This window comes from Pseudophryne corroboree, chromosome 1 (genome assembly GCF_028390025.1).
Source record: "Pseudophryne corroboree isolate aPseCor3 chromosome 1, aPseCor3.hap2, whole genome shotgun sequence".
Classification (NCBI taxonomy): Eukaryota; Metazoa; Chordata; class Amphibia; order Anura; family Myobatrachidae; genus Pseudophryne; species Pseudophryne corroboree.
This window is the reverse complement of record NC_086444.1, coordinates 318,963,768-318,977,603: the sequence shown is the minus strand read 5'-3', so window position 1 is coordinate 318,977,603 and position 13,836 is coordinate 318,963,768. Positions and strand designations below refer to the sequence as shown.

Sequence of the window (13,836 nt, the reverse complement as noted above, 5' to 3'; positions counted from 1 at the left end):
TACCGATAATTCTATTTCTCGTAGTCCGTAGTGGATGCTGGGCGCCCATCCCAAGTGCGGATTGTCTGCAATGCTTGTACATAGTTATTGTTACAAAAATCGGGTTATTACTATTGTTGTGAGCCATCTTTCAGAGGCTACTTCGTTTTGTTATCATACTGTTAACTGGGTTCAGATCACAAGTTGTACGGTGTGATTGGTGTGGCTGGTATGAGTCTTACCCGGGATTCAAGATCCTCCCTTATTGTGTACGCTCGTCCGGGCACAGTACCTAACTGAGGCTTGGAGGAGGGTCATAGGGGGAGGAGCCAGTACACACCATGTGACCTAAAAAGCTTTTTAGATGTGCCCTGTCTCCTGCGGAGCCCGCTGTTCCCCCATGGTCCTGACGGAGTCCCCAGCATCCACTACGGACTACGAGAAATAGAATTATCGGTAAGTAAATTCTTATTTTTTGGCAAAAAAATACCTCACATATAGCCTCCGGGGGCTATATGGAGATATTTAACCCCTGCCAGAATCCGTTAAAGAGCGGGAGACGAGGCCGCCGAAAAAGGGGCGGGGCCTATCTCCTCAGCACACAGCGCCATTTTCCCTCACAGAAAGGCTGGAGGGAAGGCTCCCAGGCTCTCCCCTGCACTGCACTACAGAAACAGGGTTAAAACAGAGAGGGGGGGCACTAATTTGGCGTTAGAAATATATAAAAAAGATGCTATAAGGGAAAACACTTATATAAGGTTGTCCCTATATAATTATAGCGTTTTTGGTGTGTGCTGGCAAACTCTCCCTCTGTCTCTCCAAAGGGCTAGTGGGTCCTGTCCTCTATCAGAGCATTCCCTGTGTGTGTGCTGTGTGTCGGTACGTGTGTGTCGACATGTATGAGGACGATGTTGGTGAGGAGGCGGAGCAATTGCCTGTAATGGTGATGTCACTCTCTAGGGAGTCGACACCGGAATGGATGGCTTATTTAGGGAATTACGTGATAATGTCAACACGCTGCAAGGTCGGTTGACGACATGAGACGGCCGACAAACAATTAGTACCGGTCCAGACGTCTCAAAAACACCGTCAGGGGTTTTAAAAACGCCCGTTTACTTTAGTCGGTCGACACAGACACAGACACGGACACTGAATCCAGTGTCGACGGTGAATAAACAAATGTATTCCTTATTAGGGCCACACGTTAAGGGCAATGAAGGAGGTGTTACATATTTCTGATACTACAAGTACCACAAAGGAGGGTATTATGTGGGATGTGAAAAAACTACCGTAGTTTTTCCTGAATCGGATAAATTAAATGAAGTGTGTGATGATGCGTGGGTTCCCCCCGATAGAAAATTATTGGCGGTATACCCTTTCCCGCCAGAAGTTAGGGCGCGTTGGGAAACACCCCTTAGGGTGGATATGGCGCTCACACGCTTATCAAAACAAGTGGCGGTACCGTCTATAGATAGGGCCGTCCTCAAGGAGCCAGCTGACAGGAGGCTGGAAAATATCATAAAAAGTATATACACACATACTGGTGTTATACTGCGACCAGCGATCGCCTCAGCCTGGATGTGCAGAGCTGGGGTGGCTTGGTCGGATTCCCTGACTAAAAATATTGATACCCTTGACAGGGACAGTATTTTATTGACTATAGAGCATTTAAGATTCCAAACGGCACAAAGGTGTATTGCCGTATAAAGGAAGAGGAGTTATTTGGGGTCGGTCCATCGGACCTGGTGGCCACGGCAACTGCTGGAAAATCCACCGTTTGTTACCCTAAGTCACATCTCTGCAGAAAAAGACACCGTCTTTTCAGCCTCAGTCCTTTCGTCCCTATAAGAGTCATATCTGCCCAGGGATAGAGGAAAGGGAAGAAGACTGCAGCAGGCAGCCCATTCCCAGGAACAGAAGCATTCCACCGCTTCTGACAAGCTCTCAGCATGACGCTGAGACCGTACAGGACCCCTGGATCCTACAAGTAGTATCCCAGGGGTACAGATTGGAATGTCGAGACGTTTCCCCTTCGCAGGCTCCTGAAGTCTGCTTTACCAAGGTCTCCCTCCGACAAGGAGGCAGTATGGGAAACAATTCACAAGCTGTATTCCCAGCAGGTGATAATTAAATTACCCCTCCTACAACAAGAAAAGGGGTATTATTCCACACTATATTGTGGTACTGAAGCCAGAAGGCTAGGTGAGACCTATTCTAAATCTAAAAAAATTTGAACACTTACAAAGGTTCAAATCAAGATGGAGTCACTCAGAGCAGTGATAACGAACCAGGAAGAAGGGGACTATATGGTGTCCCGAGACATCAGGGATGCTTACCTCCATGTCCCAAATTTGCCCTTCTCACTAAGGGTACCTCAGGTTCGTGGTACAGAACTGTCACTATCAGTTTCAGACGCTGCCGTTTGGATTGTCCACGGCACCCCGGGTCTTTACCAAGGTAATGGCCGAAATGATGATTCTTCTTCGAAGAAAAGGCGTCTTAATTATCCCTTACTTGGACGATCTCCTGATAAGGGCAAAGTCCAGGGAACAGTTGGAGGTCGGAGTAGCACTATCTCGGATACTGCTACAACAGCACGGGTGGATTCTAAATATTCCAAAATCGCAGCTGATCCCGACGACAAGTCTCCTGTGCTTAGGGATGATTCTGGACACAGTCCAGAAAAAGGTTTTTCTCCCGGAAGAGAAAGCCAGGGAGTTATCCGAGCTAGTCAGGAACCTCCTAAAATCAGTGCATCATTGCACAAGGGTCCTGGTAAAAATGGTGACTTCCTACGAAGCAATTCCATTCGGCAGATTTCACGCAAGAACTTTTCAGTGGGATCTGCTGGACAAATGGTCCGGATCGCATCTTCAGATGCATCAGCGGATAACCCTATATCCAAGGACAAGGGTGTCTCTCCTGTGGTGGTTACAGAGTGCTCATCTTCTAGAGGGCCGCAGATTCGGCATTCAGGATTGGATGCTGGTGACCACGGAGGCCAGCCCGAGAGGCTGGGGAGCAGTCACACAAGGAAAAAAAAAAAATTTCCAGGGAGTGTGATCAAGTCTGGAGACTTTTCTCCACATAAATATACTGGAGCTAAGGCTAAATTTATAATGCTCTAAGCTTAGCAAGACCTCTGCTTCAAGGTCAGCCGGTATTGATCCAGTGGGAAAAACATCACGGCAGTCGCCCACGTAAATAGACAGGGCGGCACAAGAAGCAGGAGGGCAATAGCAAAAACTGCAAGGACTTTTCGCTGGGCGGAAAATCATGTGATAGCACTGTCAGCAGTGTTTCATTCCGGGAATGGAAACTGGGAAGCAGACTTCCTCAGCAGGCACGACCTCCACCCGGCAGAGTGGAAACTTCATCGGGAAGTTTTCCACATGATTGTAAACCGTTGGGAAATACCAAAGGTGGACATGATGGCGTCCCGTCTGAACAAAAAACGGGACAGGTATTGCGCCAGGTTAAGAGACCCTCAGGCAATAGCTGTGGACGTTCTGGTAACACCGTGGGTGTACCAGTCGGTGTATGTGTTCCATCCTCTGCTTATCATACCTAAGGTACTGAGAATTATAAGACGTAGAGGAGTAAGAACTATACTCATGGCTCCGGATTGGCCAAGAAGGACTTGGTACCCGGAACTTCAAGAGATGCTCACAGAGGACTTATGGCCTCTGCCGCTAAGAAGGGACTTGTTTCAGCAAGTACCATGTCTGTTCCAAGACTTACCGCAGCTGCGTTTGACGGCATGGCGGTGGAACGCTGGATCCTAAGGGAAAAAGGCATTCCGGAAGAGGTCATTCCTACCCTGGTCAAAGCCAGAAAGGAAGTGACCGCACAACATTATCACCACATGTGGAAAAAATATGTTGCGTGGTGCGAGGCCAGAAAGGCCCCACGAAGAAATTTCAACTCGGTCGATTCCTGCATTTCCTGCAAACAGGAGTGTCTATGGGCCTCAAATTGGGGTCCATTAAGGTTCAAATTTCGGCCCTGTCGATTTTTCTTCCAGAAAGAATTGGCTTCAGTTCCTGAAGTCCAGAAGTTTGTCAAGGGAGTATTGCATATACAACCCCCTTTTGTGCCTCCAGTGGCACTGTGGGATCTCAACGTAGTTCTGGGATTCCTCAAATCACATTGGTTTAAAACCAGTCAAATCTGTGGATTTGAAGCATCTCACATGAAAAGTGATCATGCTCTTGGACCTGGCCTGGACCAGGCGAGTGTCAAATTGGTGGTTTTTTTTCTCAAAAAAGCCCATATCTGTTTGTCCATTTGGACAGGGCAGAGCTGCGGACTCGTCCCCAGTTCTCTCCCTAAGGTGGTGTCAGTGTTTCACCTGAACCAGCTTATTGTGGTGCCTTGCACCTACTAGGGACTTGGAGGACTCCAAGTTGCTAGATGTTGTCAGGGCCCTGAAAATATAGGTTCCAGGACGGCTGGAGTCAGGAAAACTGACTTGCTGTTATCCTGTATGCACCCAACAAACTGGGTGCTCTTGCTTCTAAGCAGACTATTGCTAGTTGGATGTGTAATACAATTCAGCTTGCACATTTTGTGGCAGGCCTGCCACAGCCAAAATATGTAAATGCCCATTCCACAAGGAAGGTGGGCTCATCTTGGGCGGCTGCCCGAGGGGTCTCGGCTTTACAACTTTGCCGAGCGGCTATTTAGTCAGGGGCAAACACGTTTGTAAAATCCTACAAATTTGATACCCTGGCTAAGGAGGACCTGGAGTTCTCTCATTCGGTGCTGCAGAGTCATCCGCACTCTCCCGCCCGTTTGGGAGCTTTGGTATAATCCCCATGGTCCTTTCAGGAACCCCAGCATCCACTAGGACGAAAGAGAAAATAAGAATTTACTTACCGATAATTCTATTTCTCGGAGTCCGTAGTGGATGCTGGGCGCCCATCCCAAGTGCGGATTATCTGCAATACTTGTACATAGTTACAAAAATCGGGTTATTATTGTTGTGAGCCATCTTTTCAGAGGCTCCGCTGTTATCATACTGTTAACTGGGTTCAGATCACAGGTTGTACAGTGTGATTGGTGTGGCTGGTATGAGTCTTACCCGGGATTCAAAATCCTTCCTTATTGTGTACGCTCGTCCGGGCACAGTATCCTAACTGAGGCTTGGAGGAGGGTCATAGGGGGAGGAGCCAGTGCACACCACCTGATCCTAAAGCTTTACTTTTTGTGCCCTGTCTCCTGCGGAGCCGCTATTCCCCATGGTCCTTTCAGGAACCCCAGCATCCACTACGGACTCCGAGAAATAGAATTATCGGTAAGTAAATTCTTATTATAAGATACATTTTAATGTATATATTAAAAAACTGAAAGTGTTTTGTTAGTCCTTGTTAAAGCTTGAAAGCCATAAGTAATTGAAACTTAAATGTCCGGTAATGAAGAAAGCAGATCCACATCGGCGCTGGTCTTCTGAGGAGTTTCAGGGGTTTTGGCAGTGGTCACATGACCGCCAGCATCCCATTTTGGTACCCCCTTTTTTTTTTTTTTTACATGTAATTCTGGTTTTCCTTCACTCAAATGAAGTTTTACTTTTGAAAACAAAAATGTGGTTCATATCTTCAATACTTTGTTACAGCAACACCACTAACCACAGTAGTATGTTGTGGAATAATGAGAAACTGCGGTGTCTGTGATTGTGACGTGTCATTGCTCAACTCACCATTTCCCCCCCAAAACGTCTCATAGACCTGGTTTCAGAAGGGTTATGGCTAAAACAGTTGGAGAAAGGACCTCTGATGTCACCAGGGGGAGGGGCTATGGCCGAACATAGTACCTGAAATGTACCTTCGGTGGCTCGCTTTGCTCGCCACCAGGTTACTGCAGGTAGTTGTTGGCGTGGATAGTGAAAGAACTATCCTGCCAGCCTAGCTCCTCCCCCTGACATCAGAAGTCCTTTAGCCCACTTGGTTGTTGCCACTAACTACGGAATGCAGATAAAATGCCTGCTGAGATGTGGCAGAGCTACAGTATAATACTTCCCTGGGTGAGGAAGCAGTTTAAATTCTGTCAAAAACTTTATTACAAATTAGCGTCACACTTTGAGTTTGACTACCGCATTCATGTTCTAATATTCTGTAATAAAACTTGAGTGATTCCGCACCAGTCAGTAGATAATTAAAGGTGATCGTTAAGGAAACCAAAATAGACAGTCGCAGGGGAATCCTGTCCAGTTGGTGGTACACCCCAAGTCAGTTAGTATGGCTATTCACACAATGAGGAGAGAAAGAAGACTTTTTATTTATGTATTTATTTATTTTGAGGTGCACTCCTAGCAGTTTGACAGAAAAGTCAGAATTGGCAAAAGATTAAAACATACACTTTATTTAGTATTGAATAAAATTGGGTGTATTCAAAATCAAACAAAACTATAGTTAAAACCCTTTAGTCTGTGGTCCAATGGTCATTCATTGATTACATAGACAGACCTCTTGGGTTGTATTGTATTTGACCAAGACCGTTTGGACCTACAGACAAATAGATGTAATAAATGCCACAAATGGGCAATTGTGGGGAACTCATGGGAATGTCAAATATATTGACTCTCCAAGAATACCTATGCACACTAGGTGATCTTGGTATAAATAAAGTTTATTTATTACTGTACATATAATGTGCAGTGTGTGCCTGGTAAAGATTAAGACAAGATAAGTAGTGATTCTGCTATCAGTGTTAGGCACGGAGTATAGGGTTCAAATCTTTTCTACTACACTTGGTATTCCCAGGTGGTCTCCCATTCAAGTACTAACCAGGCCTAGCACGGCTTAACTTCCGAGATCTGACTGTATCGGGCACCTACAGTGTGGTATGATAGTAGATGATTGTCGTGGCGACAACTCCTGGATCACTGATGAGAGTTCACTTAGTACAAAGAGTTATAGAAAAGGTAGTTTACAACAACAAAATGGTGGCTTTGCTGCCAGAGTTAGGCAGAGGTATATTCTTACGTAACACTGTATCCATGATACTAATACCGATCCTCTGGATCGCTGGTGAGAGTCCATATAGAAGAAGTGATACACAAGAGTAAAGGAGCAAAATATCTATACAGTAAGTGACAAGCTTTCCAATGCTTATATTTTTATTATTTACACAGCTCTATGTTAAGTGGCTGTTTGAAACGGGTGTAGTATGGTATGCCGGGCTCCCGGCGATCAGCATACCGGCGCTGGGAGCCCGACCGCCGGCATACCGACAGCGTGGCGAGTGCAAATGAGCCCCTTGCGGGCTCGCTGTGCTCGCCATGCTATTTATTCTCCCTCCAGGGGGGTCGTGGACCCCCACGAGGGAGAAAATCTGTCGGTATGCCGGGTGTCAGGATTCCGGCGCCGGTATACTGTGCGCCGGGATCCCGACATTTAACCTGAAGACCACCCGTTTGAAACTTAGCATGAGATCATCAGGGGAGAGATTTTCATGATATTACAGCATAGCTGCACATATTATGTAGATTGCATATAAGAGACATCAGGGGAAAAGTATTCCTGCAGTTTTAGGACATTAATGCATATAAGATTACAAAGAAAACCCTTACTATCACCCGCAAGAAAAATAAGACATATCAATTGTTAATGCATTATATAGATTCAAATGAATTGATAGAGGGATCTGTTGTCTGTAAAGCCCTATACACACTACACACTATCCGATCCCCGCTGACAGTGATATTGGTGGCGGCAGGGAAGGGAGCGTTAACGAGGACATTCCTCGTCTGTACATGTTCAGACTAGGGAGGGGGTCATTAACGATGTGCTGGAGCTTCGTCACTTCTTAGCGAGATCTTTCACTTTCTCGTCTAGTGTGTATGGGGCTTTAGGGTTAAAGATCTAGTACTAATATCCTGTTATACCACTTTCACATCTCCAATGCAGAATCCCAGCCGGGAATTGGAAACAGGTCCTTCCTGGGTGGGATCCGGCATTGGAGCCTCTGCACTGGCTACCCGACCCGGCGGAGGCGGCGCTGGGAGGTGAGATCATCTCCGCACTGCCTCTCCTTATGTAGTAAACGGGTCCTAGTTCGCATCATCCTGGGAACCAATTTACGCTGCCACTGACCCTGTATTCATCCCGGGAATAACCCTTCTTATTAACCGGGTTGTTTTACCGGGTAAGGCGACCCGGGAATTTTCCAAGGCCCCTTTCACATCGCACACTGACCCGTGTATTGCCGGGTCGATACCGGGTTATTTTTGCAATGTGGAAGGGGTATAAGTTTAGATCAATGGACAGTTATCTGTTCCAGGCACTAGAACTGGGTCCGGTATGATATACCGGTTGACGGAATGGTGGCTTTCAGTATACCGACAGCGGCATCTCGTCAGCCGGAATACCGGTGGGGGCCCGCTGCTCTTGCCACAGGTTCTATTCCCGCTCGGTTGGTGGCTTGCACATGCCAGTCGAGTGGGAATTAGAGGCAGATGTCGGTATGCTGGCCTTCGGCAAAATGCCAGTTGTCCGGATTCCGGCGTCAGCATCCTGAACGCTGGGATCCCGACCGCCGGCATTTTGACTGCATCCCCTAGAATTACAGACAGAAATCAATCTGATTATCAAACATTTATACCTTGGGAAATGGAGTTGAAACATTCAACAAATAGTTATATAGGAATTTTGTGCATCCCTTGTACAAATCCCTCGACTGTGCAATGAACAAAAAAGGTACCATTTCATTAGTGTACAGGCAACCAAATGTTTAGTACACCCTCTTCCCATGTGAATAAAAGCTGCTGAACTGGGAATTAGAAAGGGGTATATGTGATTCATTTGTATAGTTTTGTCTGTGCAGTCTATGTATTTAATTTGCTGGTGTACCTATTATTGTTTTGTCTCTTTTACCAAGTTACATAGAAACATAGAATTTGACGGCAGATAAGAACCACTTGGCCCATCTAGTCTGCCCCTTTTTTATTTTATCCTTTAGGCAATCTCAACCCTTTTTTAACCTTAATTCTTTGTAAGTTCAGTGGTTCCCAAACTCTGGGGGTCATTCCAACCTGATTGTACGCTGCTGGTTTTTGCAGCACAGCGATCAGGTCACTACTGCGCATGCATGTGCACCGCAATGCGCAGGCGCGTTGTACGGGTACAAAGTGGATGGTTGCTATGCAGTGGATTCAACGAAGAATCCATTCGCACAGCCGATCGCAAGAAGATTGACAGGAAGAAGGTGTTAATGGGTGTCAACTGATCATTTTCAGGGAGTGGTTGGAAAAACGCAGACATGTCCAAGCGTTTGCAGAGCTGGTGTCTGACGTCCATTCCGGGACCGGACAGGCTGGAGTGATCGCAGCGGCTGAGTAAGTTCAGACCTACTCAGAAACTGCAAACTGTTTTTGTAGTGCTCGGCTGCACAGGCGTTCGCACACTTGCAAAGCTAAAATACACTCCCCCAGTGGGCGGCGACTATGCGTTTGCACGGCTGCAAAAAGCAGCTAGTGAGCGATCAACTCTGAATGACCCCCTCTGTCCTAAAGGAGCACTAACAATCCAGGTTGTAAAGATATCCATGGCTTAGCACAGATGGTTAAATCACATTGACTCAGGTACTGATTAAGTCACATGTGTCCAAGCATGGATATAATTAATACTTGAACTGTTACTGTTTCTTGGGGACAGAGGGGTAGACGTATAATGGGTCGTTATGTGCGCCTGTCTATATCTACGCTGCCATCTACAATATAGCACGGGCAATGTATAAACATTCCGTTTCACTGACCATTCCGACAGCTACACATTTCAGCAAGTGTAGGTGTCGTTACCATTACACTTCAGCCAGGGACAGTGCTACCAGCTCCGGGCTGCATGTGAGATCTTGCGAGAGTAGCGAGATCTGGCACATGCGCACTAGAGCTGACCGGGGAAAGACACAGCACATCAGCACTAGACTGATGCGCTGTGTGCTATAACAGCAATCGCCGGAGTGGGAGGGGAGTAAAGAGACAAAGCAGGAGGCGTTATACCCACACGATAAGTTAGGGTATAATACATTTACCCCAGAATTTTGAAACCACTGACCTAGTTCATCTGGGTTCTAGAATGTTTGTGTGTCAATTTAATGTGATTCTATACAGTTGCTAGATTTATGACACACCATGTGGCTTTCTGCCTCATGCACTCAGAAGTGCCCTGTCATGGATCATATTTCCACTTAAAACACTTTTTCAAGATGAATAGTAACTGATTTACTCATCACTGTAATAATCATGCATGAAGTAATGATGACTGCATCTCTTGCTAATGGCAGCTAACTGTACATCCCAAAATACCTGCTCCCACCCAGTCTTTAGCGATTCACACCCTATAACTTAATTAGTGGCTGAACTGACTATTAAAAAAAAAAAAAAAAAAAAGTTGTAAAATGATTTAATCTTAATATTTCTCTATCGTCCTAGTGGATGCTGGGGTTCCTGAAAGGACCATGGGGAATAGCGGCTCCGCAGGAGACAGGGCACAAAAAGTAAAGCTTTAGGATCAGGTGGTGTGCACTGGCTCCTCCCCCTATGACCCTCCTCCAAGCCAGTTAGATTTTGTGCCCGGCCGAGAAGGGTGCAATCTAGGTGGCTCTCCTAAAGAGCTGCTTAGGAAAGTTTAGCTTAGGTTTTTTATTTTACAGTGAGTCCTGCTGGCAACAGGATCACTGCAACGAGGGACTTAGGGGAGAAGAAGTGAACTCACCTGCGTGCAGGATGGATTGGCTTCTTGGCTACTGGACATCAGCTCCAGAGGGACGATCACAGGTACAGCCTGGATGGTCACCGGAGCCTTGCCGCCGGCCCCCTTGCAGATGCTGAAGTAAGAAGAGGTCCAGAATCGGCGGCAGAAGACTCCTCAGTCTTCTAAAGGTAGCGCACAGCACTGCAGCTGTGCGCCATTTTCCTCTCAGCACACTTCACACGGCAGTCACTGAGGGTGCAGGGCGCTGGGAGGGGGGCGCCCTGGGAGGCAAATGAATACCTATTTTGGCTAAAAATACCTCACATATAGCCTCCGGAGGCTATATGGAGATATTTAACCCCTGCCAGAATCCGTTAAGAGCGGGAGACGAGGCCGCCCGAAAAAGGGGCGGGGCCTATCTCCTCAGCACACAGCGCCATTTTCCCTCACAGAAAGGCTGGAGGGAAGGCTCCCAGGCTCTCCCCTGCACTGCACTACAGAAACAGGGTTAAAACAGAGAGGGGGGGCACTAATTTGGCGATATGCTTATATATATATTAAGATGCTATAAGGGAAAACACTTATATAAGGTTGTCCCTATATAATTATAGCGTTTTTGGTGTGTGCTGGCAAACTCTCCCTCTGTCTCTCCAAAGGGCTAGTGGGTCCTGTCCTCTATCAGAGCATTCCCTGTGTGTGTGCTGTGTGTCGGTACGTGTGTGTCGACAGGTAGGAGGACGATGTTGGTGAGGAGGCGGAGCAATTGCCTGTAATGGTGATGTCACTCTCTAGGGAGTCGACACCGGAATGGATGGCTTATTTAGGAAATTACGTGATAATGTCAACACGCTGCAAGGTCGGTTGACGACATGAGACGGCCGACAAACAATTAGTACGGTCCAGACGTCTCAAAAACACCGTCAAGGGTTTTTAAAACGCCCGTTTACTTAAGTCGGTCGACACAGACACAGACAGGGACACTGAATCCAGTGTCGACGGTGAATAAACAAACGTATTCCTTATTAGGGCCACACGTTAAAGGCAATGAAGGAGGTGTTACGTATTTCTGATACTACAAGTACCACAAAAGAGGGTATTATGTGGGATGTGAAAAAACTACCATAGTTTTTCCTGAATCAGATAAATTAAATAAAGTGTGTGATGATGCGTGGGTTCCCCCCGATAGAAAATTATGGGCGGTATACCCTTTCCCGCCAGAAGTTAGGGCGCGTTGGGAAACACCCCTTAAGGTGGATAAGGCGCTCACACGCTTATCAAAACAAGTGGCGGTACCGTCTATAGATAGGGCCGTCCTCAAGGACCAGCTGACAAGGCTGGAAAATATAATAAAAAGTATATACACACATACTGGTGTTATACTGCGGCCAGCGATCGCCTCAGCCTGGATGTGCAGAGCTAGGGTGGCTTGGTCGGATTCCCTGACTAAAAATATTGATACCCTTGACAGGGACAGTATTTTATTGACTATAGAGCATTTCTATATATGCGAGATGCACAGAGGGATATTTGCACTCTGGCATCATGAATAAACGCGATGTCCATAACTGCCAGAAGATGTTATGGACACGACAGTGGTCAGGTGATGCAGATTCCAAACGGCACAGTATGGCCGTATAAAGGAAGAGGACTTGTTTGGGGTCGGTCCATCGGACCTGGTGGTCACGGCAACTGCTGGAAAATCCACCGTTTTTTACCCTAAGTCACATCTCTGCAGAAAAAGACACCGTCTTTTCAGCCTCAGTCCTCTCGTCCCTATAAGATCATATCTGCCCAGGGATAGAGGAAAGGGAAGAAGACTGCAACAGGCAGCCTATTCCCAGGAACAGAAGCGTTCCACCGCGTCTGACAAGTTCTCAGCATGGCGCTGAGACCGTACAGGACCCCTGGATCCTACATGTAGTATCCCGGGGGTACAGATGGGAATGTCGAGACGTTTCCCCTTCGCAGGCTCCTGAAGTCTGCTTTACCAAGTCTCCCTCCGACAAGGAGGTAGTATGGGAAAAAATTCACAAGCTGTGTTCCCAGCAGGTGACAATTAAATTACCCCTCCTACTACAGAAAAGGGGTATTATTCCACACTATATTGTGGTACTGAAGCCAGAAGGCTAGGTGAGACTTATTCTAAAAAAAAAAAAAAAAAAAAAAAAAAAATTTTTTTTTGAACACTTACAAAGGTTCAAATTAAGATGAAGTCACTCAGAGCAGTGATAACGAACCAGGAAGAAGGGGACTATATAGTGTCCCGGGACATCAGGGATGCTTACCTCTATGTCCCAAATTTGCCCTTCTCACTAAGGGTACCTCAGGTTCGTGGTGCAGAACTGTCACTATCAGTTTCAGACGCTGCCGTTTGGATTGTCCACGGCACCCCGGGGTCTTTACCAAGGTAATGGCCGAATTGATGATTCTTCTTCGAAGAAAAGGCGTCTTAATTATCCCTTACTTGGACGATCTCCTGATAGGGGCATAGTCCAGGGAACAGTTGGAGGTCGGAGTAGCACTATCTCGGATACTGCTACAATCAGCACGGGTGGATTCTAAATATTCCAAAATCGCAGCTGATCCCGACGACACGTCTGCTGTGCCTAGGGATGATTCTGGACACAGTCCAGAAAAAGGTGTTTCTCCCGGAAGAGAAAGCCAGGGAGTTATCCGAGCAAGTCAGGAACCTCCTAAAAACAGTGCATCATTGCACAAGGGTCCTGGTAAAAATGGTGGCTTCCTACGAAGCAATTCCATTCGGCAGATTTCACGTAAGAACTTTTCAGTGGGATCTGCTGGACAAATGGTCCGGATCGCATCTTCAGATGCATCAGCGGATAACCCAATATCCAAGGACAAGGGTGTCTCTCCTGTGGTGGTTATAGAGTGCTCATCTTCTAGAGGGCCGCAGATTCGGCATTCAGGATTGGATGCTGGTAACCACGGAGCCCAGCCTGAGAGGCTGGGGAGCAGTCACACAAGGGAAAAATTTCCAGGGAGTGTGATCAAGTATGGAGACTTTTCTCCACATAAATATACTGGAGCTAAGGGTAAATTTATAATGCTCTAAGCTTAGCAAGACCTCTGCTTCAAGGTCAGCCGGTATTGATCCAGTGGGAAAAACATCACGGCAGTCGCCCACGTAAACAGACAGGGCGACACA

General features: G+C 46.8%; 1 protein-coding gene and 1 pseudogene across 13 annotated transcripts in view; one reads left to right on the top strand and one right to left on the bottom strand.

Annotated features, from left to right (window-relative positions):
- The window catches only part of NCOR2 (nuclear receptor corepressor 2), a 713,121-nt gene that overhangs the window by 438,134 nt on the left and 261,151 nt on the right, over window positions 1-13,836 (top strand). The window lies entirely within an intron of this gene.
- Window positions 6,716-6,834, bottom strand: LOC134943185 (5S ribosomal RNA; annotated as a pseudogene).